The 26,544-nt window shown below is 50.9% G+C and overlaps 1 protein-coding gene across 4 annotated transcripts in view; it reads left to right on the forward strand.

Annotated features, from left to right (window-relative positions):
* Nucleotides 1-26,544, forward strand: part of LOC144805852 (uncharacterized) — a 115,094-nt gene that overhangs the window by 74,482 nt on the left and 14,068 nt on the right. Inside the window, exon 1 of one of the 4 annotated variants that reach the window (XM_078672331.1) lies at nucleotides 10,219-10,349. The exons of the other annotated variants lie outside the window; for them this stretch is intronic. The gene's annotated coding sequence lies outside the window, so the exon portion shown is untranslated. Of the gene's footprint in view, nucleotides 1-10,218; nucleotides 10,350-26,544 lie in introns of those variants that run through there. 4 annotated transcript variants of the gene reach the window in all.

The following is a 26,544-nucleotide window of genomic DNA, read 5'->3' on the forward strand; positions in this document are numbered from 1 at the left end:
CCCGGTGCACTAACTGCGTCATGTTCTGGAGTAGGCGTGTCACCAGGATCTTATTCAGGATTTTGTAGTCGGTCGCCAACATTGAAAGTGGGCGGTAGGCCTTCACATCCGCAGCTTCCCTACCCGGCTTCAGGAGGGGAATGATAATCGCCTCCTGAGTGGTCCCAGGCAGCCTCCTCACTGCGAGTGCCTCCTTATAGACTACTTGCAGTCGCAGGGCCAGAGAGTCCAGGTATTTGGAATAAAATTCAATAGGCAGGCCATCCACCCCAGGTGTCTTGTTGCAGGCCATGTGCCTGATCGCGCATCTGATCTCGCCCACCGTGATCTCACCACCCTGCGAATCTCCCTGCTCAAACTCAGGCTTCAGGAGGGAACTGATAATCGCCTCCCTAGTGGTACCAGGCAGCCTCCTCACTGCGAGTGCCTCCTTATAGACTACTTGCAGTCTCAGGGCCAGAGAGTCCAGGTATTTGGAATAAAATTCAATAGGCAGGCCATCCACCCCAGGTGTCTTATTGCGGGCCATGTGCCTGACCGCGCATCTGATCTCGCCCACCGTGATCTCACCACCCCGCGAATCTCCCTGCTCAAACTCGGCATCGCAAGCCCTTCCAGATAATTCCCTCTGCATACACGGCTAGCTGAGTGCGGTATAAATCGGCATAATACTCTAGGAACACCCATTAATCCCTACCTGCTTGTGCATCAACTTCCCTGAGGCCGCCCTCAAGCCTAAGATCGGTTCACCCCTTGGTAGTGGGTTGGCTAGCCACGCCAGCAGAGCGCCCGATTTGTCCCCCTCGCGTGTATCCGTGTCCTAATTTCTTGTAATCGAATGAGCGTAACCTCTTCATCTGCACCGCAACAGCTTCCTCGGCTTCTTGCCCCTCAGTCTGCCCTCCGCTGATTCCAGGTCTGCCAGTAACGTTTTCCTGACCCCTGCCACCTTGTTAATGCAAACGCCCCTGACCACAACCTTAAATGCATCCCATTCTATTACCGCAGATGGCGCCGTCCCCTCATTCTCCTCAAAATATCGGGCAATGCCCACCCCCAACCCTTCACTAAAGACTGGATCTTCCAGCGCCTCCGGGCGGAGCCGCCAGGTCTGTATAAGTGATCTCTCTCAGCTCCATCGTATCCGCACTAACAACGGATTATGGTCAGAGATTGTTCTCACTAAATACTCACTATCTGTCACCTTAACATGGACGCCAGGGGTGCACAATATGGCGTCCAGTCGCACATGCATGTCATGGATGCTAGAGTAATACGAGTATTTTAGAGAAACAGTGGTCCTTAGATAGGAAGTGCAGAAGAGACAATAACATATAGACCTTAATAGGTACTGTAGATATTCAATGCCCAGTCGGACAAAGAATTTTTAATTTGCAATTGGTCAGTAATAGTTTACATAAGAAACAACACAACACAATGTAAAAAAGGAACGCAATCCTGCATCCAATGTAGGAGAAAGCAAAACAAAACGCATACAACACAAAGGGTTTCAGGCAACAAAAGGGCAATGGCTGCTTGGAATAATCATAGAGTCAAGCAAGCTAGCCAAAACAGAGACCACATTCTTCATATAAATTGCTAAACAATGGTACTATTTTTGAACATGTCGACGACGTTTCGATACCTATCTCTTAACATACAAGGATCATCATCAGGACTAAAGAAATAATTGCCTGGTATTTTTACACAATGCCTTGTAAAAGCGGTGATGCCATCCATAGGGTGAAGGATGACAATCCTGCCGTGATGGCTATACTGGGGTAGTCAATAAGGCATTTAGAGTGGAGGAAAGCGCTGCAACAGCTTCACTTCGGGATTCACGCGTCAGCTGCTACGATGGGCGTGGCACATTGACGCCTCTCAGCCATTGAGCAATAAGGATTTTGCCCATAGTAGCAGCTGACGTGTTAACTTCTCGCGATCGCTCCAACTATGCCGATAGTGCAGGATCAATAATGAAGGTCATGGAGCTGCAGCTGTGTGATAGCCAGGTTGCGTACCTCACTTCAGAAGAGTTCAGGATCAATAATGAAGGCCACGGAGCTGCAGCCGTGTGATTTCCAGGCCGAGCACAAGGTGTCTGTTCAGCAGATACAAATTAATAATGAAACTCTCTGACCCACATGCTGTGTCATAGCCAGGGTGAGCACGTGGCTTCTTTTCCGGAGAGTGAAGAATCATTTATAAATGTCAATGAGCCGCATGTTGTGTGATATTCAGGTTGAGCACAACAGTATGGGCTCATTAACAAAAGTCACAGAGCCTCACACTGTTTGATAGCGAGGCAAAATCACCATTTTACATTCTTGGACGACAATTTCTAGATGGCTAATGGAGCCAAATTTTGAAATGATTGTTCCACAAAAGAAATGAAAAACAAAAAGATTGATTGCACAAAAATAATATATAGCTAGAACCAATCACAATGCTATAAAATGTACACAATAATTACTAGCTTTTACATATAAAGAAATGCATTTTTTTGGATATGTAATAGAATTTAAAAAATGATTTGGATTTTGCCATTTGATTTGACTGCTGATTGTAAAGAAATGAGATTGCTCCCCTAAACTCAAGATAATATGTGCTGTTATCAGGGAGTCTGATAGAGGAGGCAGTAGAAGGGGGTCCCGTCCCGACAGTGTGACTGCTGTCAGCAGGGAGTCTGATAGAGGAGGCAGTAGAAGGGGGTCCCGTCCCGACAGTGTGACTGCTGTAAGCAGGGAGTCTGGCAGAGGTGGCATTAGAAGGGGGTCCCGTCCCGACAGTGTGACTGCTGTAAGCAGGGAGTCTGGCAGAGGTGGCATTAGAAGGGTGTCCCGTCTTGACAGTGTGACTGCTGTCAGCAAGGAATCTGGCAGAGGTGGCATTAAAAGGGGGTCCTGTCTCTGCAGTGTCAGTGCTGTCAGCAGGGAGTCTGGCAGAGGTGGCATTAGAAGGGGGTCCTGTCTCGACAGTGTGACTGCTGTCGGCAGGGAGTCTGGCACAGGTGGCATTAGAAGGGGTCCTGCCTCGACAGTGTGACTGCTGTCAGCAGGGAGTCTGGCACAGGTGGCATTAGAAGGGGTCCTGCCTCGACAGTGTGACTGCTGTCAGCAGGGAGTCTGGCACAATGAAGAGACAACGCTTGAAATGAATGTCTAGAGTCTTCCTCATCGGGAGTTGTGAGGGGCTCAATGTGACACTGTTAGTCAAATCTTCAAGGGGAGGTCACAGAGACTCAAAGCCAATGGATTTCATTGGCGAGTCTGTTTATCGCTACTTAATCATCCTCACTGATCGTAATAAGTGATTGGATCAGGCCCTCTCCTACCAAATTGTGTTTAGTATGTATTAGTATTGTTTTTATCTATGATTTTTACTGTACCATTCTGCGCGTTGATGTTAACTACGATCCCATCGCACTTGTTACTTTCTTATATGATTAGTTGATGTTTGTCCTTCCGTATATATCCTTGTATGTCTTTATATGATTTACTGTATGTAATTTTGTCTGGAAACAACCAATAAAAACTTGTTTGAAATCATAAACCACTAGGACAGCGGCTGATGTCAAACTCTTGAAGGAGGAAAAGTCACGTTCCCTAAACCGCTGCAGTTGGAGCTGACCCTAGGAAACCACCCAAACTTCAGGCAACTTGGCCTCCTCTGGTTCTTTTGGTCGGGCACCGCCAGAACCTCCTTTAGGCTTACTTCAGGAAGTAGTGGGTTTGAAATTCTGTGACTTGAATTACAGTCCGTCTTTGTGTAAGTAGCCATAAAGTTGTAGGGTGCTTCATATGGTTAGCATTAGAGTTGGAATAGGAATGTCCCCTGCATTTATTCGGAGTTTTATTAAGCTTGCACTCGACCCGAAGATATGAGGGATCATAGTGCTTTATATGAGCCCCAGTTGCGTTACAGATGGAGACATTCATTTTTGTTAGGCACGGAGATATTGAATGATGTTGAAGGATGTCTCACGTGACGGATCTGAGTGCCATGCATGAAAGTATAGAACTGGGAATTTTCAAGATTATTACGTCACCAACAGATAGTTGGAACGGTGCACTAATATTCCGTGCCCCAGGAACTAAGACCAATTTCACAGACCAACTGATAGATCTAATTGCTATGCATGTGCTCTCCTCAAATACATTTCTTTTGTTGGGGGTTTTTAATTTTCATGGTGAAAATCATACGAACCCTGAGTTAATAAACTCCTCTCTACTCTAGACATGATTGGACTCACCCAAAGAGGTACAGGCCCAACTCATCCAGCTGGCCACTCGCTAGACCTAATCTTTTCTAATATTGATCATCTAACCTGTAACCTCCCAGACTCTCTCACTTGGACCGATCATTCAATGATTAGGTTCTCTATCCAACAGCCATGCCCTCAGAGCTCAGACTTAAGTGCAGGGAAAAAACAAGTGGGGCACAGACCTTGACGAAATCTTTCTGTAGAAGCCTTTAAAGAGGATTTCCACCTGGAATCACCAAAGAAGGATAAGGAAGCTCCTACGACGTTGGAAGAATTTAATACCACCTTTGTGACAGTTTTTGATTCTCCCCAATGTCCACATCAGCCCCCTGGTGCACTTCGGAGCTAAAGATTGAAAAATCCAAATGCAAGAGATTGGAGAGACTTTGACGAGTTAGTAAAGACCCACAAAACAAACTACAGTTTAAACAATTCTTGTCTAACTGTAATCTGAATTTAAAATGAGCCAGACGTCTATTTATTATTAACCAAATTGAACGTGCCAGTAACGTCCCAAAGGCCCTTTTTAATATAGTAAAAGACTATGTATCTCTTCATGTCTGTAGACAATTGCCTATGGAAACCCAAGATTTTTGTAATTCGTTAGCAATCTATTTTCAAGAAAAGATAATTAATATTTATGCTAACTTTTCATCGATCACCTCTCAAGACCTTGAAGCCTCTACTAGAACAGAGGGCATAGAAAAAATGGCAGCTAGCACCTTAGATTGTTTCGAGTTAACCACGCTTGAGGAAGTTTCCAATGCTCTCTCCTTCTCAAAATCTGGCTCACCCCAAGATATTTGTCCTCCAAAGACAATGGCCCCTATTAGCCACTCGTTGCGTGCCAGCAATTCTAAACATCAATAATTATTCAATACAATCAGGTACCATTCCAATAACATGGAAGGAAGCATTCGTACATCCAATATTGAAGAAACCAACTGCGGATCCCCGAGAACTCAGCAACTACCGCCCTATTTCTATACTACCCTTATTGGGCAAGCTGCTGGAAAGTATAATTAACAAGCAACTAAGTCTATGCCTGGAGTCCAAGGAAATTCTGGATCCATCACAATCCGGGTTTCAACCGGGCTTCAGTACCGAGACTGCCAAGCTTGCTGTAACTGACTCGCTCAGACAGAAAATAGACATTGGAGGATCGGTAGTACTGATCCTTCTAGATCTCTCCGCAGCTTTTAATACCATCTCACATTTAGTGCTCGCGGAGAGACTAGCTTCCTGTGGCATTCAAGGGGCAGCCTTGAAGTGGTTGCAGAACTTTGTCAGACAGAACGCAAACTATCATGCTAGGGCCATATCTGTTAGAAAAATTTGTAGAACAGCTAGGTTTTGAGATAATTTCATATGCTGATGATACTCAGCTTATATTTACTATTGGCCCAAAGATAGAAGCAGAGAAATTGCGGTTCTCCAGCAGAATGCTTGTAATCTCTAGCTGGATGACACAGAACTGCCTCCAGTTGAATCCTGGAAAATCCAAGGTCATGCTAACGGGGAAAGCCTCAGCTAGCTGGTCTGATGAATGGTGGCCCTCACAATTGGGACCAGCTCCTGTTCCTAAAAAATGTGTTAAAAATCTAGGCCTAAAATTAGATCAGTCATAATCCATGAAAGACCACATTGCTGTCACTACTAGCTCCTGCTACTATAGTATGTGTTTACTCCGCAAAATTCTTCCCTACTTGCCCACTAATCACCGCAGAACCTTAGTTCAAGCCATGGTCATCAGCTGATTAGACTATGGTAATGCTCTGTTGGCGGAAGTGGGAGAGACCCTGCTTACTAAATTACAAGTGATTCAGAACACGGCGGCCAGAATGTTACTGAACCGCCCTGCTGGCGCTCCTTCTGCTCCCTTGCTGAGAGAGCTGCATTGGTTACCTGTAAGGAAGAGATCCTTTTTCAAAATCTGTTGTCTCACTTACAATGCGCTGAATGGCAGAGGCCCTTACTATCTACAAAATAAACTCACCTTTCATACACCGAACAGAGATCTCAGATCCAGTACTCTAGGCCTTCTACAGGTTCCTCGTATATGTTTGAGTCGCACTGGTGTAAAACTTTTTCGTGTCTGGCCCCAAGATACTGGAATAAACTACTGCTGTCCCTTAACAAAATTTCCATATACATCACCTTTAGGAAACAACTAAAAGCATTCCTGTTCTAACTCTGTTCTGACTTCCAGTCCTCGGGCCAAATTTCTAGGCGAGCGCTGAGATGCCCCCAGGTAAGTCATGCGCTATAGAAATTAACTTAACATAACAACATACATAACATGCCTGAATGTAGCTAAACCAGAACACCTAAATGTGCGCTGCTAGCTTTGCTCAGTTTGACTTCTAATTATTATAGCACAAATCCATGGGGGTTTGCACACTGTAGACATGGCGGACCCCCTGTACAGATATATTTTTGCCAAGGTTCAGATTTTTAATGAATCTTTGTGTGTGGGCTCTATCTATGCCCCGGCGGCTGACCATTCTCCTGCTCTCCTTTGGACAGCCAGGGTATTCATGAGGGAGGGTGCTGGAATATGGCACCTTGACAAGTCCAGAAACCATACGACCAGGCAGCCCGAGACCGGTTCATCCTCTCTGACATTATTGATGATCATGCCTTGATGGATCTATGGTGATTGACGCACCTGAGGGACGCAGACTATACTTTCACCTCCTACGTCCATTGTAAACGTTTACGCCTTGATCCTCCCAAACAGTACCTCTGATCATGATCTTCTGCTACTCGACCATAAACTTTGATTGTTGAAAACCCCTCAGGCCCGTTGGCGTATGTATACAGCATGGTATAAAGCCCCTGAAAACAAACAAATATGGTTCCAATATCTGAGCCAGTACTTGGAGGAGAACGCTGGGTCCATCTCCTCTGCACAGGTGCTGTGAGAGGGCAGGAAGGCCGATGAACGATTTGGCTGCCTATAAGTGCCACTGTGAGGCATAACAGCGTTGGTTGACTAACCTTGAGTTTCACCTGGCTCAGACGTATAACGCATTGCTGACCCCTGCTCTTCTCAAGGAGCTGCTTGGGGCCAAGTATGATCTGAACTCCTATTACACAGTGGAGGACCAGAGGGATACGCTCTGTTGACGATATAGTAGGGGACGGTGAGTTGGCCCCCTTTGCTACTCTCATGCGTGATTATGGGCTGCCACAATCGCATCACTGATGGTATCGACAGCCTATGCATAGCCTTCGACACATGCTTGGTGCTCCCCCTTAAGATCCTAAGACTGCCCCAATGTTGAGTTATACACTGATGTGGAAAGGATTCAAGGACACTAGGGGCCCGATTCTGATGCGGTGTGGAAAGCTTCCCGACCAAATGGGTTTGGGAATGGTTTCCAACCAAATCGGATCGGGAGAGTCCAACCAACCGAGTATGATGCGTCGGGATGCTTCCAGATATGATTTGGTTGGACTCCATTGACGTCAATGGGAGCCTATGTTCCTAACCTCATCTTAATCGGGCCCGAGGTGGGAAATGCTTTCCTAATCGCATCGTAATAGGGCCCTCAATTGGTAAGACACGTTCCCGATCCGATTTGGACATAGCAAATGCCGTTAGGAGGCCTTCCTAACCACATCAGAATCAGGCCCTAAGGTGGGATTGTATGTTACAGCTGTGGACAGCCTTTTGTAAAGCACTGCCGCCTACAATCTATGCTGTTTGCTGGAGCAGAGGTTGGGCCTCTCACTCTCTGAGCAGGACTTCCATGACCTTTGGAAAGATCATGGCAGTATACCTCAGGAGGTCAGGTTGAAATCAGTTATTTCAAGTTCCTACACCACTGGCACTGGACGCCGGAGTGGATCTATAAAGCACATATGGCAGACGATTCCAAGTGCTGGAGGTGCTGATGGTGTAGCGCACTCGCCTGTGACATTTTGCATTTCCTGTGGACTGTACAGTACTTTGTGCTACTGGGCTTCGTTTGGGATAACTTGATGACCAACCAAGGGGTGGCACCGCAATTCATGGCCCGTCTGACCTTGCTTCACAAAATGTCAATATTCCAGGATTTAAATCCCCATGGTAAGAGTAAGCTGGCTACGGCCTTCGTAGTGGGAGTTGGTTATTTGGGGGGCGACCATGGGTCCTGGCACCCTGACTTTTCTCTCCTGTTTCCATGTCCCTTCCCCTCCTGCTCCCCCTCGTCCTCCTTCCCTGATCTTCTGCGGGATCTTCTAGGACACATCACCTCTATCTGGAGATGGTATTTTATTTATCGTTTTTCCTGTTATCAATGTCGTCTCACCAGTTCTAGTTTACACAGTATCTTGGACTCTGCTGAATTGATAAACTTCAATCCCTGTTAAATGCTCATTGTGTATAAAAAGTCAATAACAAAATTAGATATTTAAAAAAGACACAGGGAGTGGTGTCACTTAACATTTGACTTTGACAATTCCAAAGGAAGAGACATTACTGAATTTATAGACATGATCAGAAGAAATGTAAAGTGATAAAATTAACAACCAAGTCTCACTAAAATTGACATTCAATTTAACATTCCACTGAACTGTGTGCAATACTCATGGTGAAATATAGGTTTTGCTACTAAAATGTGGGACAGAGGGTCTGCTCTGTGCCGAATAGTCACGTGTGAAGTTCTAGTTAATCCCCATATTTTGGAAAAATGAACCAGGTTTGAGTGACACTTCAGACCGACCTCCAAATGTGTGAGTGTCACTCATGATGGGTGAGGTTTGAGAGCTCTGATGTATGCACGTCCGAACTAATGTTGCTGTTGAGACATTTAAGACTGCTTGCATGACAATGCTACAAAGAGTTGACGCACTCACTAATCAATGGTGTATTGATGACGGGCGTACGATGATATAGGGGCCTATGTGAAGGAGTAGAATATTTTCCAGTAGTCAAATGCCCCTCCCCAGTTCTTCAGACCTGTAACACCCACTCATTTTTATGATACAATGCAAACTGTGTGAGAAATTTCTTGTTCATACTTTATATCTCTATCTTAGGAATGAGTTGTTTCAAAGATAAATTGCTTTATTTTTTGCCAGTGAATCTTTGTTGAGAGAGAATGGTGGTTACTGTAAACAAAACAACAAAGCCTGGAAGAGGCTGGTGTCTTAATATTTTAGGAGACAGTTGTGCTCTTAAACCAGAAACTCAAAACCTAATTAGAACCTACAATTCAATCTTATTCGAGGATATAAAACCGTATTAAATATAAGGAAAAAGCCACAGACATAGGAAAATTAGAAATAAGCTCCTTCAATTGTCGCTTTGACACATGACCTATGCCTCATTGTCACTGATCTGGTGTCTTAAACTCCATGGTATTTATCTCTGTTTACTTTGCTATCCAGCACGTTGTGGATTTGAAAAACTGCAAATAAATTATGTAAAAGAATAAATAAGCTGTCCAGTTTAATTGCAAAACTGACTGAAATACTCATATATTCATTAAAATACCGATATATTCATTGAAATACAGATATATTCATTGAAATACAGATATATTCATTGAAGTACAGATTGCCACTTCCAGTTGTCACCTTTCTGTAAACACTCTCAAGTCCTTTACATCAGTGTTTTGGAAGATGCTCACCTGAAGTGAAGCTATAAATATTTTTCTACAGCAGCAGCCAAGTGTGAGGCCCTGCACTTGAACTGTCTGACCCTTTAAACCATTCCCGTCTGTGACATCTGAAATCCCATGTCTTTACAGGTATAAATGCTTGTTTGTGTGAAATGTATTCACTCCTGGAGGCTGGAGGCAGCGGTTCTGTCAGCGGCCACCAGAGGGCGGTCCTCGACTGCTGATGAAACCACTGAGCTACACATTGGCTGAAAGGGAGAAGGGTTTCCTCTTCCGGGTCAGCGGCGGCAGAGACAGCACCAGCAGCTGTGCTGACATCACTTCCGGCCTCTCCTGGTGTGTGCAGCCTGCTGCAGAGGAGGAAGGAGCCCTGTCTGGTGGGCAGTTACCTTCATCTTCAGACCCCCCAGACCCCAGATCTGCCCCCCTCAGGTCCCCAGGAGGAGGAGAGAGCCCGACAGGTTTCTGCTCAGGTAGGAGAGCTGCCAACTCACTTGGCTGCAATTTATTAATCCATGGATCAGACCCCACCCCCCCCCTGGCACTCACGGTGACATCAGGAGACCCCAGCTCTTCCTCCTGCTGAGCCTGAGTGGGGAGCGGAGGAGGGGAGGCCTTTCCAGGGGTGCGGAGGAGGAGAGGCCTGTCCAGGGGGGTGCATAGGAGGCAAGGCCTGTCCAGGGGTCAGAGGAGTTGAGGCCTGTCCAGGGGTGCAGAGGTGAGGCCTGTCCAGGGGTGCAGAGGAGGAGAGGAATGTCCAGGGGTGCAGAGGAGGAGAGGCCTGTCCAGGGGTGCAGAGGAGGCGAGGCCTGTCCAGGGGTACAAAGGAGGTAAGGCCTGTCCAGGGGTGCAGAGGAGGAGAGGCCTGTCCAGGAGTGCGGAGGAGGTGAGGTCTGTCCAGGGGTGCAGAGGAGGAGAGGCCTGTCCAGGGGTGCAGAGGAGGCGAGGCCTGTCCAGGGATGCAGAGGAAGAGAGGCCTGTCCAGGGGTGCAGAGGAGGCGAGGCCTGTCCAGGGGTACAAAGGAGGTAAGGCCTGTCCAGGGGTGCAGAGGAGGAGAGGCCTGTCCAGGGTAGTGGAGGAGGAGAGGCCTGTCCAGGGGTGCAGAGGTGAGGCCTGTCCAGGGGTGCAGAGGAGGAGAGGCCTGTCCAGGGGTGCAGAGGAGGCGAGGCCTGTCCAGGGATGCAGAGGGGGTGAGGCCTGTCCAGGGATGCAGAGGAAGAGAGGCCGGTCCAGGGGTGCAGAGGAGGTGAGGCCTGTCCAGGGGTGCAGAGGAGGTGAGGCCTGTCCAGGGGTACAAAGGAGGTAAGGCCTGTCCAGGGGTGCAGAGGAGGAGAGGCCTGTCCAGGGATGCAGAGGAAGAGAGGCCGGTCCAGGGGTGCAGAGGAGGTGAGGCCTGTCCAGGGGTGCAGAGGAGGTGAGGCCTGTCCAGGGGTGCAGAGGAGGTGAGGCCTGTCCAGGGGTGCAGAGGGGGTGAGGCCTGTCCAGGGATACAGAGGAAGAGAGGCCGGTCCAGGGGTGCAGAGGAGGTGAGGCCTGTCCAGGGGTGCAGAGGAGGTGAGGCCTGTCCAGGGGTACAAAGGAGGTAAGGCCTGTCCAGGGGTGGAGAGGAGGTGAGGCCTGTCCAGGGGTGCAGAGGAGGAGAGGCCTGTCCAGGGGTACAGAGGAAGAGAGGCCTGTCCAGGGGTGCAGAGGAGGTCAGGCCTGTCCAGGGGTGCAGAGGAGATGAGACCTGTCCAGGGGTATAGAGGAGGTGAGGCCTGTTCAGGGGTGCAGAGGAGGTGAGGCCTGTCCAGGGGTGCAGAGGAGGTGAGGCCTGTCCAGGGTGGTACAGAGGAGGTGAGGCTTGCCAAAGGGTGCAAAGGAGGTGAGGCATGTCCTATTCAGGGGGGGTTGCAAAGAAGGTGACACCTGTCCAGGGGTGCAGAGGTGATGAGGCCTGTGAAGCTGGTGCAGAAGAGTTGAGGCCTGTTCCGTGGGGGTGCAGAGGAGGAGAGGCCTGTCCAGGGGTGCAGAAGAGGAGAGTCATGTCCAGGGGCGCAGAGGAGGAGAGGTCTGTCCAGGGGGGCTGAGGAGGTGAAGCCTGTCCAGGGGGAGCAAAGGCGGCGAGGCCTGTCCGGGGAACAGAGGAGGTGAAGCATGTCCTGTCCAAGTGAGGCCTGCCCAGGAGTGCAGAGGAGGTGGTACCTCTCCTGCGCTGGGGGTGCAGAGTCGTTGAGGCGTGTCCAGGAGGATGCAGAGGAGTGGAGGTGTGTCGTCTTCTGGTATGAAACATGCCCTGTAGGGGTAGGAGGTGAGGCCTGTCCTGTTCTCTTGGTATGAAGAATGTGGACCGCCTCTGCTGCTGCTCTCACCGCCCAGAGAGGCTCCTTTCCAGACATATCATTTTATTTTAAGAGCTCATAATTCGAGTTTTTGAAAAGTATCCAGAGTTACCAGAGAGCCTCAGATGGCTTCTGACAAAGGCACACATCTCCTCCAAGCATGGAGTTTATTTTTTAAACCACTGTCTTTAGTAAAGTAACCAAGACTACAACCCCCAGAATGCACTTACGTATTACATGAAAGTACAGGCATGAATATTCAGGGGATCACTCTACGGAAATATTTGGTACTTCCCAGGACATCGTGGCAGAGAAGAGTAGAACAGTTCATGTGCAAGGACGTTCATTCTCAGCCTCTTTCTGCAGATTGTGAGTCCAGTGAGATCTGTGATAATATGAATCTCTCTCAAGGAGATTTCACACAGTTTTATCTATTTCAGGGAGAAATACAATGAAAAACAGGGGGCGCCTCAGTCTCTGGTATCTTTGGATCTCTGGACTGACCCTTCCCTGGTCCTGCAAGAGATGACAAACCATGTGTTTAGTCTGGCCTCTCAATGGGAGCGAGAGCTGGCTCTGTATCCTGGTCCAGCAGGTCCCGTCTCCCATCCTGGTCCTCACAAGGCCCGGCTCATGCCCTGGTCCTCACAAGGCCCGGCTCATGCCCTGGTCCTCACAAGGCCCCGGCTCACGTCCTGGTCCTCACAAGGCCTCAGCTCACGTCCTGGCCCTCACAAGGCCCTGGCTCACGTCCTGGTCTTCACAAGGCCCCGGCTCACGTCCTGGTCTTCACAAGGCCCCCGGCTCACGTTCTGGTTCACACAAGGCCCTGGCTCACATCCTGGTCCTCACAAGGACCTGGCTCACGTCCTGGCCCTCACAAGGCCCTGCCTCATGTCCTGGTCCTCACAAGGCCCTGGCTCATGTCCTGGTCCACACAAGGCCCCGGCTCACGTCCTGGTCCTCACAAGGCCATGGCTCACATCCTGGTCCTCACAAGGCCCCGGCTCATCGCCTGGCCTTCACAAGGCCCTGGCTCAGGTCCTGGTCTTCACAAGGCCCCCGGCTCACGTCCTGGTCTTCACAAGGCCCCCGGCTCATGTTCTGGTTCACACAAGGCCCTGGCTCACATCCTGGTCCTCACAAGGCCCCGGCTCACGTTCTGGTCCTCACAAGGCCATGGCTCACGTCCTGGCCCTCACAAGGCCCTGCCTCATGTCCTGGTCCTCACAAGGCCATGGCTCACGTCCTGGTCCTCACAAGGCCCCGGCTCACGTCCTGACCTTCACAAGGCCCTGGCTCACGTCCTGGTCTTCACAAGGCCCCCGGCTCACGTCCTGGTCTTCACAAGGCCCCCGGCTCACGTTCTGGTTCACACAAGGCCCTGGCTCACATCCTGGTCCTCACAAGGCCCTGGCTCACGTTCTGGTCCTCACAAGGCCATGGCTCACTTCCTGGTCCTCACAAGGCCCTGACTCATGTCCTGATCCTCACAAGGCCTCGGCTCACATCCTGGTCCTCACAAGGCCCTGCCTCATGTCCTGGTCCTCACAAGGCCATGGCTCACGTCCTGGTCCTCACAAGGCTCTGGCTCACGTCCTGGTCCTCACAAGGCCCCAGCTCATGTCCTGGTCCTCATAAGGCCCTGGCTCACGTCCTGGTCCTCACAAGGTCACGGGCCACGTCCTGGTCCACCAGACCCCAGCTCAGGTCCTGGTCTACCAGGCCCACGCTCACGTCCTGGTCCTCACAAGGCCCCGGCTCATATCCTGGTCCTCCAGGCCTCGGTTCACGTCCTGGTCCTCACAAGGCCCTGGCTCACATCCTGGTCCACCAGGCCCCAGCTCACGTCCTGGTTTACCAGGCTCCAGCTCACGTCCTGGTCCTCACAAGGCCCCGGCTCATGTCCTGGTCCTCACAAGGCCCTGGGTCATGTCGTGGTCCACCAGACCCTGGCTCACGTCCCGGTCTACCAGGCCCATGCTTACGTCCTGGTCTTCACAAGGCCCGGCTCGCGTCCTGGTCCACCAGGCTCCAGCTCACATCCTGTTCCAACAGGCCCCGGCTCATGTCCTGGTCCACACAAGGCCCTGGCTCACGTCCTGGTCCTCACAAGGTCCCAGCTCACATCCTGGTCCTCACAAGGCCCCAGCTCACTTCCTGGTCCTCACAAGGCCCCAGCTCACGTCCTGGTCTTCACAAGGCACCGGCTCACATCCTGGTCCGTCAGGCCCCGGCTCACATCCTGGTCCTCACAAGGCCCTGGCTCACGTCCTGGTCCTCACAAGGCCCTGGCTCACGTCATGGTCCTCACAAGGCCCTGGCTCATGTCCTGGTCCTCACTAGACCCCAGCTCACGTCCTGGTCCTCACAAGGCCCTGGCTCACGTCCTGGTCCTCACAAGGCCCTGGTTCACGTGCTGGTCCATACCAGGCTCAGACTCACGTCCTGGTTCTCACAAGGCCCTGGCTCAAGTCCTGGTCCTCACAAGGCCCTGGCTCAAGTTTTGGTCCTCACAAGGCAATGGCTCATGTCCTGGTCCTCACAAGACACTGGCTCACGTCCTGGTCCACCAGACCCCTGCACACATCCTCATCCTCACAAGGCCCTGGATTACGTCCCGGTCCTCCCAAGGCCCCGGCTCATGTCCTGGTCCTCCCATGGCATTGGCTCACATCCTGGTCCTCACAAGGCCTTGGCTCACGTCCTGGTCCTCACAAGGCCCCGCCTCACGTCCTGGTCCACCATGCCCCGGCTCACGTACTGGTCCATACCAGGCCAAGGCTCACGTCCTGATCCTCACAAGGTCCTGGCTCACGTCCTGTCCACCAGGCCCTGGCACATATCCTCATCCTCACAAGGCCCAGGCTCATTTTCTGGTCTTTACAAGGCCCCAGCCCACGTCCTGGTCCTCACAAGGCCCCGGGTCACATCTTGGTCTTCACCAGGCCCTGATCACATCCTCATCCTCACTAGACTCTGTCTCACATCCAGGTCCTCATCAGACTCCGGCTCACATCCTTGTACTCACTAGACTCCGGCTCACGTCCTGGTCCTCACCAGGCTCCGACACATGTCCTGGTCCTCACAAGGCCCTGGATTACGTCCCGGTCCTCCCAAGGCCCCGGCTCATGTCCTGGTCCTCCCATGGCCCCGGCTCATGTCCTGGTCCTCACAAGGCCCCGGCTCACGTCCTGGTCCTCACAAGCCCCTGACTCACGTCCTGGTCCTCAACAGGCCCTGATCACATCCTCTTCCTCACTAGACTCCATCTCACGTCCAGGTCCTCACCAGGCCAAGCCGGAGAGGGAGATCAATTGGTTGTTGGCCCACAATGCCACCTCAAACAGGAAGCAGACATATGCAAATCAGCTTTAGACCTCTTCCAATAGGGCAGTCCAGCCTGAAGAGCCAATCCAGATCCTTTCTGAACCGGAACACAATCAACCCAAGACCGGTTTCAGCCTATCTGGACCTTGACTGTAGGGTGCGGCTTCACTCCAGTGGTGCAGCGAGCACGGGACCCACATCTGGGCTCTGACTGTATGGTGCGACTTGATTCCAGCAGTGCAGCGAGCACGGAACACACACATGGGCACACCTGGCGTATTTATGAATAAGCAAAATGATGGGTGGGATGTTTGAGTTCATTCCGGTCTCTGGTAATTACTCTGGGACACATCCAAGCCCAACCTTCTTGTTCTTGCCCTCCGTTGCACCCCAGCGTGCAGCCAATCAGAGTGTTTTAGACAACATTACTTCCAGATGTCTGCTCCAGTAGTCACAGCAGTTCTAACTCTAAGGATCGGCCTGTCACTCGGCTCCCGATGTTCACAGAAGTAACTGAGGCCACCGTGAACAAGCAACTCACCAAATACCTTGAGTCCCACCAACTTCTGCACAAAGTCCATCCAGGGCTCCAACAGAGCTAAAGCCACGTGGGATATTAGAGACATTATGTATGGGGGTGGGGAGGTGGGGCTCTGATCTGATTAGATCTATCAGAAGCCTATGACACCATCTCCCACTCCACATTACTACAGAGATTGCAGATGGTGGGTCTTTGGGTAAAGTGCCTGCTTGGTTCTTATCCTTTTTGAAAGATGCCAAGACCCAAGCGGTGGCATCAGCTAACTTCAGGTCAACCCCTAAGACAATTCCCCCTCCCCCGGCTGGTTTTGAGCCCCAATCTTTTCAATCTTTACATGGCCCACTTGGCCAGCCTGATCGAGTCATTCAGTATCACCTCTACTCGATGATACACAGATCATTAGATTAGAAGAAAATACACCTGATCGAGTCATTTGATAAATGATATCACCTCTACTCGATGATATACAAATCATTAGATTAGAAGAAAATACGCCTGATGGAGCCATTCAATATCACCTCTACTCGAAAATACACAAATCATTGGTTTAGAATTAAATACAGATAAAATGCTCACTAAGTTCAGGAGCTGCCGCCAGGAAGTCGCTGATTGGATGAGCTCAAACTCTTTGGCGCTAAACAGTGGAAAAACGGAAATAGTGGTATTTGGGACCGGAGCCTCATGGCACAAGGGTGGCAGCCGGTGTCTTTGGGAGCTCTGTCTACCCCATTCCATCAGGTCAGCAAACTGGGAGTTTGGGTGGATTCGCATCTGTTCCTAAAAGGATACATTAAAATCACCTGCTCTACAGGCTTCTGACTGCTGAAAGTTATCAGAAAAATACTTCTATTAATCCCTGCTTTATCTAGGAGGGACCTGGTAATGGTTCTGATCCTATTGAGAATGAATTCCTGCATCACCTTATACGTAGGCATATCTGAATATTGCCTACATAGATTGTTGCTGCTACAAAGACAGCAGTTGGGCTTGTTCTGAGGTTTATAAAATCAAGGTCGATCTCCAACAAACTGGTCAAATTGCAACCGCTTCCTGTCCTGAAAAGATGTCAATATAAAGGACTGTATGTCATGAATGCTCTTCAATCAGGGGATTCATTCTTATATGTCCTCGCCTTTTGCCTGGTATCAGCTGGCCAAGTGGTGAGAGCCAATCATGCTTTGCTGCGTAAAGTCTCTAAGTTTATAAAAATCAGAATAGATGGCTGCTCTCTGCCTGTGGTGACTGCAGGTATCTGGAATGAAATGCCCTCCCACCTGCCCTGTGCGCCCAAGAAAACATGAGTTCTTTCAGGAAACAAATCAAACCTTTCTGTTCATGTTCAGGGGCTGTGGGATTTTGATACTTATGTGCTTATACTAGCACTAGGACACTTCTTTCCCGAACTAGTTGCTCAGAGCTATATTAATTTGCTCTCACATCCAGTCATAAGCCATCGATCTCTGGGCAACAGATTGTTGCAGCTATAGACACCCTAGGAGGACGAAAGGCTTTGGGATCTGAAGGTCAGGTGTGGAGTTTTACAAATCTTAGAAATAAATACTGGATGCATATCTGCTGGATATGTATGCCGAGTGTTGGACTTGGCCCTTCTGGCAGGTTTACCCCTGAACTTTTTGCCTTTTAGTGTTACATAATTATAATGATTTCTGGTCTTTGCGCACTTTAGCACTGTGGCACAGTGTAAAGTGCGTGCGCTCTCTGAGTGCGTGTGTGAGGTTGACCTGCCCTCCCATAGGAATGCATGGGGAATGTATGTGTCCATGTTAGTTCCTGATGCGTGGGGAGTGCAGGTGCGAGTTTGGTTTGTGCGGACTCGTGTGATTAAATGCTGCGCGAGGATGTGTGTGGCATAAATGTGTCTAGTGTGGAAGTGCCACTTCTAGAAGTTGGCATACCTGTGTAATTTATGTCTGGCGTGTGATTGGCTGGAGCTGGCTGGTGAGCCTGGCTCCAGGAGTCAGGATGGGTCTGCCCCAGTGGTGAGTGGAGAGATTAGCATGCTGATGTGAGGGAGGAGTGCACCTGGGACCTGAATAGGGCTGGGCTTCCCCACACAATGCTGGCTCCGCCCCCAGTGGTGCGACTGATGATCCTAGCCTGGCCAGTGAATAGGGAGAGGGGCTGAGAAAAACAAAGTGCTCCAAAACCAGCTGCGACTGGTTTTTCCCCCACCCTACAGACACAGACAAAGGGATTTCTCTGTATAAAAAGGGGCGGTGTCCTCTTGTAAAAGGTTCTTGTGCTCAACTTGAATCTACCAGGGGCGTGCTGCTGCTGGGGCCCTGGGGAATGCTTGCCCTCCTGGGCCCTGCCCAGCCCCTGGATGCCTGGAGGACCCTTCTACTTCCTGAATCCTGACAGAGGGGTCCTGGCTGATAGTGGGGCCCAGGAGGGACCGCCATGGGGGCTGTCTCCTTGCTGGAGTGCCCTGTGTGCTGGCCCCTGGGACCTACATGCCCCCCTGACCTCCAGGACCTTTTTCCTTGCTGTTGCCATTGCCCCAGGACTTGATGTTACCTGTTGGCGCCCTGGGAGCGCTGGGCTCCTTTCCCCTGTGGCCCTGTGTGAGGGAATCCCGAGCGTAGGGATTCCCCCTGTAGCCCCTTCATCGCAGGTGCCCACCCTGCATTATGCCCGTTGCAATATTTTTTTAATAAGGGTGCCTCCCCTTTTCAGATGCGCCTTAGCGGGTGCCTACCCCGCTTCTACGTTTATTTCCTTCACCGAGGGTGCCCACCCCTCATTTTATGCCCCTTAGTTTCACCTCCGCGGCACCGGGAAGGAAAATGCCTCCCAAACCGGAAGTCAGGCAGCCGGGCGCCCGAAGCGGTGTGGGACTTTCACTTGCTTCAAGGAAGTCCCGCCCGCTGCCGCACTAAAATTAGCTGCCCGGGGCCGCTGCTGAGAAGAAGGAAGAAAAGCCGGCCAAGTCATGGCCTCCCCGCGGCCCAGGGCTCCCAGGAGTGAGGGAGAGCCCCGGGGCCACCAGCAATGCCGCACCAGTGTTGCGGGGCTCCCGTGCAGAGGAGGGAGCCCTGGTGATAGAGAGCCCTGCCGGCCACCCTTAAAGAAGAGCAGAGAAGCCCCGCGGAGACGCTGCCTCCTTGAGCAACCGGTGAGTGCAAATGTCTCGGTGGGCCCCCCCTGTCAGTGGTAGAGCGGCCCCGGATAACAGCGGGCCGCTCAACTGTTCTCCCGCATGTTGGTAGTTAGAGCCTAGAAGGCTCCTGGGGGCATTTTGTACCTCGAGCCCAGGAGGCTGTACCACCTTGGGGGCATTGTTAGTTCGAGCCTTCGGGCTCCAACGTCTCTGGGCATTACGGGAGGTAGAGCGGCCCCGGCTGGCAGCGGGCTGCTCCCCCCAGTCAGCATGAAGGTCCCCGAGCCCAGATGGCTCCCACGAGGCCCCATTATTTTTCAGAGCCTAGAGGGCTCCTGGGGGCACATTGTTTTAGAGCGTAGAGGCCTCCACCGATGGGCAAGTGTTGGCTTGGAGCCTAGAGGGCTCCAGCCTTTGGGCAGTTTTGGTTCCGGAGGGCTAGTGAGAGCCCATGCCGCAGTTCGTTCCCCAGCTGCCCAGCAAGTAGTGGGCAGCTGCACCGTTTAGGCTCTTTCCTTCCTAGGGACATGTGTTCTCTTGACTGAGGAGTGAGGCCCACTCCTTTCCCCTACTTTGGCCTTCCTCAGCTGTGCAGCACTTAGTGCCAGCTGCAGCATTTAGGCCCTGCTCTTGTCCCCAGCTGCCCAGCAAGTAGTGGGCAGCTGCTACGTTTAGGTTCTGGCGCAGTGGTGCAACCTGGACTTTGATGTGAGTTATGTGCTACATGTGATTTCTGCGCTAAATGTGATTTATATGCTATTATGATTCATGCGCTAATGCTTTGGGTGTTAGGAAATGTGCTGTGTGTAGTATGTTTTGCGCACCCTGTGTTCTGACACCTCTGAATGTGTTTTTATGCATCATGTGTGAAGCTTCTGGCCTATACCCCTAAATGTATTTTCATGCTTAGGTGGTTGTTTTATCTAGTATCGTTATGCTAGTGAGTTCATGGTGCCCTGCGTGATACTTTCCTAAGGTAGTCAGGGTTGCGTAGGTGGTACTTACCTTTTACCAGTAGTTACTGGTTGTGTGCTACATTTACTATTTGGTGCTACAAGCGTTCTAGGTTCTAAGTGCTATGTTCTAAAAGTGTTACTTCTACAAAGTGCTAATTCTACAAATGCTAGTTCTAAAAGTGCTTATTCCTGACAGTGGTCCATGTGGCCCTGTCCCATGTATATAATCCCTTGTAAATATTGCCGGTGCTAGTTGGCACAATTTACATCCTGTGATTATGATTCTGATGTGTTCTGATAATACAAAGGCTATTTTTATATAACCTTATGTGGAGTTCCTTTTGTGGGGGGCCTGGGATGTTGTTACTGGTGGGTGAGTGCGCAAATGCTTTACACATCGCCTCTGAGATAAGTCTGACTGCTCGTGCCATGCTACCAAGGGGGTGAGCAGGGGTTATCTTGGCGGGTGACTTCCTTGCCCTGACTAGAATGGTGGTTTTTGCCTGGCTTTGGCGCAAGCCTTAGCCAACCAGAAATTCCCATTTCTAACACCGAGGCATTAAAGGGTGCTGTGACGCTGCTGTCTATAAGTGACACAATCATATCAGCGCTCCCCAAGCTTGGGACAGACCGGGCTAAGTGTATCTCTTATCGCTCTCTGTCACTGCTTCACTGTGACAATAAATTCCTGCCTGAGGTGATGCAACTCGGCTATCCCTCCTACGAGAGAGAATAGTCTCCCTGGTACAGTTGGGATTTGTCCCACATAAATCCACAGCGGTTCATCTAAGGGCGGTATTCGCAGTGCTGCATCGGGAAAACGCACACATGAAGGCTGGTGATGCCGATAAGGCATTTGACTCCCTGGAACAGTCTTTTATGATCGAGACGTTTAGGCGCCTTGGTATGTCAGGGAGTTTGAGATCACATAGGAAGCTGATGGAGACACAGCCTATGGCCTGAGTTTACGTAAACGGGCTCAACTCAGACGCCATTCAGATGGCCTGGGGCACTGGGCTGGAGCGCCCCCTGTCACCCGTTCTTTATACCAGGAATGAACCCTTAGGCCCGTGAACTCCAGGAGAGGCATACCCTACCCACACTGGGCGCAGACCTTTTAGAAACTGAAACCAAAAAGAAAACATGTCTTTATAAATTGACAGGTTTATAGTCACAGTGGCCAGGCCTGGATGTGCGTTGAGAGTTGTGAAGGTCAGACGACGGAACTTCAAAGTTCAATTGTTCGAAATCCTTAAAGTTAAAGGTTTTCTGGACAGGTCCACAGTCCTCTGGAGATCTGATCTTTATTGAAGAGTAGAAAATAAAATGTCCTCTTGGAGTCAAAAATATCACCAAATAGGTATAGCCACCATTCAATCCACTCTACTCAATCACATCTACACAAGATCCGTTAATTACACATATATACCACCAAGAAACAAATTCCACATAATAGCTTTAATATAAAAAAATACAACTCATGTTATTGTGTTTTTACTTAAAAAGTAGATTATATATGTGACTCCCTATAAACAGTTCTAATTTTAATCCCCCAGTACAAAATATAATTTGGCGCACTAAAACACTTCAGATAAAAATACATGAGGTACTGGCATCAGTGCGGGGTTAATGTGCTGAGAAGTTTGATACCAAACTTCCCAGGTTTCAGTGTAGCCATTATGGTGTGGAGTTCGTAATGACAATCTCCCAGCACCATATACTCTTAATGTCAGCACTGTAATTTCAATGCCTAAGAATGGACTTGGCCACTGTAGGGGTACAGGGCTCATTCACCTGTACCCTCACCACTGGCATGGTACACCTAGCTGGAGGGGTGCAGGGCTCATTCACCTGTACCCTCACCACTGGTATAGTACACCTAGCTGGAGGGGTGCAGGGCTGATTCACCTGTACCCTCACCACTGGCATAGTACACTTAGCTGGAGGGGTGCAGGGCTCATTCACCTGTACCCTCACCACTGGCATAGTACACCTAGCTGGAGGGGTGCAGGGCTCATTCACCCGTACCCTCACCACTGGTATAGTACACCTAGCTGGAGGGGTGCAGGGCTCATTCACCTGTACCCTCACCACTGGTACAGTACACCTAGCTGGAGGGGTGCAGGGCTCATTCACCTGTACCCTCACCACTGGTACAGTACACCTAGCTGGAGGGGTGCAGGGCTCATTCACCTGTACCCGCACCACTGGTATAGTACACCTAGCTGGAGGGTGCAGGGCTCATTCACCTGTACCCTCACCACTGGTATAGTACACCTAGCTGGAGGGGTACAGGGCCCATTCACCTGTACCCTCACCACTGGCATAGTACACCTAGCTGGAGGGGTACAGGGCCCATTCACCTGTACCCTCACCACTGGTATAGTACACCTAGCTGGAGGGGTGCAGGGCTCATTCACCTGTACCCTCACCACTGGTATAGTACACCTAGCTGGAGGGGTACAGGGCTCATTCACCTGTACCCTGACCACTGGCATAGTACACCTAGCTGGAGGGGTGCCGGGCTCATTCACCTGTACCCTCACCACTGGTATAGTACACCTAGCTGGAGGGGTGCAGGGCTCATTCACCTGTACCCTCACCACTAGTATAGTACACCTAGCTGGAGGGGTACAGGGCTCATTCACCCGTACCCTCACCACTGGTATAGTACACCTAGCTGGAGGGGTGCAGGGCTCATTCACCTGTACCCTCACCACTGGTATAGTACACCTAGCTGGAGGGGTGCAGGGCTCATTCACCTGTACCCTCACCACTGGTACAGTACACCTAGCTGGAGGGGTGCAGGGCTCATTCACCCGTACCCTCACCACTGGTACAGTACACCTAGCTGGAGGGGTGCAGGGCTCATTCACCTGTACCCTCACCACTGGTACAGTACACCTAGCTGGAGAGGTGCAGGGCTCATTCACCTGTACCCTCACCACTGGTATAGTACACCTAGCTGGAGGGGTGCAGGGCTCATTCACCTGTACCCTCACCACTGGTATAGTACACCTAGCTGGAGGGGTACAGGGCCCATTCATCTGTACCCTTACAACTGGTATAGTACACCTAGCTGGAGGGGTGCAGGGCTCATTCACCTGTACCCTCACCACTGGTATAGTACACCTAGCTGGAGGGGTGCAGGGCTCATTCACCTGTACCCTCACCACTGGTACAGTACACCTAGCTGGAGGGGTACAGGGCCCATTCACCTGTACCCTCACAACTGGTATAGTACACCTAGCTGGAGGGGTACAGGGCTCATTCACCTGTACCCTCACCACTGGCATGGTACACCTAGCTGGAGGGGTGCAGGGCTCATTCGCCTGTACCCTCACCACTGGTATAGTACACCTAGCTGGAGGGGTACAGGGCTCATTCGCCTGTACCCTCACCACTGGTACAGTACACCTAGCTGGAGGGGTACAGGGCTCATTCACCTGTACCCTGACCACTGGCATAGTACACCTAGCTGGAGGGGTGCAGGGCTCATTCACCTGTACCCTGACCACTGGTATAGTACACCTAGCTGGAGGGGTGCAGGGCTCATTCACCTGTACCCTCACCACTGGTATAGTACACCTAGCTGGAGGGGTGCAGGGCTCATTCACCTGTACCCTCACCACTGGTATAGTACACCTAGCTGGAGGGGTGCAGGGCTCATTCACCTGTACCCTCATCACTGGTATAGTACACCTAGCTGGAGGGGTGCAGGGCTCATTCACCTGTACCCTCACCACTGGTACAGTACACCTAGCTGGAGGGGTGCAGGGCTCATTCACCTGTACCCTCACCACTGGTACAGTACACCTAGCTGGAGGGGTACAGGGCTCATTCACCTGTACCCTGACCACTGGCACAGTACACCTAGCTGGAGGGGTGCAGGGCTCATTCACCTGTACCCTCACCACTGGCATAGTACACCTAGCTGGAGGGGTACAGGGCTCATTCACCTGTACCCTGACCACTGGCATAGTACACCTAGCTGGAGGGGTGCAGGGCTCATTCACCTGTACCCTCACCACTGGCATAGTACACCTAGCTGGAGGGGTGCAGGTCTCATTCACCTGTACCCTCACCACTGGTATAGTACTCCTAGCTGGAGGGGTGCAGGGCTCATTCACCTGTACCCTCACCACTGGTATAGTACACCTAGCTGGAGGGGTGCAGGGCTCATTCACCTTACCCTCACCACTGGTATAGTACACCTAGCTGAAGGGGTACAGGGCCCATTCACCTGTACCCTCACAACTGGTATAGTACACCTAGCTGGAGGGGTGCAGGGCTCATTCACCTGTACCCTCACCACTGGTATAGTACACCTAGCTGAAGGGGTGCAGGGCTCATTCACCTGTACCCTCACCACTGGCACAGTACACCTAGCTGAAGGGGTGCAGGGCTCATTCACCTGTACCCTCACCACTGGTACAGTACACCTAGCTGGAGGGGTGCAGGGCTCATTCACCTGTACCCTCGCCACTGGTATAGTACACCTAGCTGGAGGGGTACAGGGCTCATTCACCCGTACCCTCGCCACTGGCATAGTACACCTAGCTGGAGGGGTACAGGGCTCATTCACCCGTACCCTCACCACTGGTATAGTACACCTAGCAGGAGGGGTACAGGGCCCATTCACCCGTACCCTCACCACTGGTATAGTACACCTAGCAGGAGGGGTACAGGGCCCATTCACCTGTACCCTCACCACTGGTATAGTACACCTAGCTGGAGGGGTGCAGGGCTCATTCACCTGTACCCTCACCACTGGTATAGTACACCTAGCTGGAGGGGTGCAGGGCTCATTCACCTGTACCCTCACCACTGGTATAGTACACCTAGCTGGAGGGGTACAGGGCCCATTCACCTGTACCCTCACCACTGGTATAGTACACCTAGCTGGAGGGGTGCAGGGCTCATTCACCTGTACCCTCACCACTGGTATAGTACACCTAGCTGGAGGGGTGCAGGGCTCATTCACCTGTACCCTCACCACTGGTATAGTACACCTAGCTGGAGGGGTGCAGGGCTCATTCACCCGTACCCTCACCACTGGTATAGTACACCTAGCTGGAGGGGTGCAGGGCTCATTCACCTGTACCCTCACCACTGGCATAGTACACCTAGCTGGAGGGGTGCAGGGCTCATTCACCTGTACCCTCACCACTGGTATAGTACACCTAGCTGGAGGGGTACAGGGCCCATTCACCTGTACCCTCACCACTGGCATAGTACACCTAGCTGGAGGGGTACAGGGCTCATTCACCTGTACCCTTACCACTGGTATAGTACACCTAGCTGGAGGGGTGCAGGGCTCATTCACCTGTACCCTCACCACTGGTATAGTACACCTAGCTGGAGGGGTACAGGGCCCATTCACCTGTACCCTCCCCACTGGTATAGTACACCTAGCTGGAGGGGTGCAGGGCTCATTCACCTGTACCCTCACCACTGGTATAGTACACCTAGCTGGAGGGGTGGCTGATCTAGGCCAGGGCAGTGTTTTGTAGGCATGGCTCACAGGGATGTGTGCCATGTTGACTCTTCACTTTGTTCTGCATCAAAACACGCAGCCTGCAAAGGCAGTGTGTGTGTGTCTAGAGGTACCGGGCCTCTAAGGGTGGCACAATAAGTGCTGCAGCCCTTTGAGTCCTTCTCTGGTCACAGTGCCTTGGGTACCTGTGGTACCATTTACCAGGGGCTGACATGTGGCCAGAGATGCCAATTGGGTTAGTTTTGGGGAAATAACACAGGCCCTGGGAACCTGATTGGCAGGGTACCAGGGCACATCAAGTCAAATTGCATCAGTGGTCTGGAAAAAAGTGGGGGGGTTACTATAACAGAAACCCCCTTTCCTACAGGTAGTCTTTGAACAAAATGTGGAGATGCATACCATGCGTTCTAACTTGTCATTTGCTGGTCTATTTTCCAGAAGGGTCTCTCTTGGACTCCACCAAGCACGTTTCATCGTATTTTCAGCAACTTGTTTGGGTATGCGCGTTCCTTTAATTTGTGCACAAGAATTTCTGCATTCATGAAATAATCACTTTTACCTGAGCAATTCCCTCTTATTCGGAGAAATTGGCGCTAAGGCAACTTGTCACGTAAACTGCGTAGATGATGAATAGTGTAATGCAGGGCATTGTTCCTAACCCTTGATTTGGTAAACAATGTAGTTCATAATCGGCCATTGTGGCCAAAGACTGCTACATCTAAAGATTTGATAGATGACTGGCTACTGGACACACAGAATTGTATATCTACTAATCTGGCATTCAAGCATTCAATAAACACATTCAAAATATCATCTTGTCCATCCCAAATGCAAAAAATGTGATCAATAAACCGAAACCATTTGTGGATATGATGCACAAATGGATTGCTATCATAGGTAA

The sequence above is a fragment of the Lissotriton helveticus genome (assembly GCF_964261635.1).
Source record: "Lissotriton helveticus chromosome 1_1 unlocalized genomic scaffold, aLisHel1.1 SUPER_1_unloc_3, whole genome shotgun sequence".
NCBI lineage: Eukaryota > Metazoa > Chordata > Amphibia > Caudata > Salamandridae > Lissotriton > Lissotriton helveticus.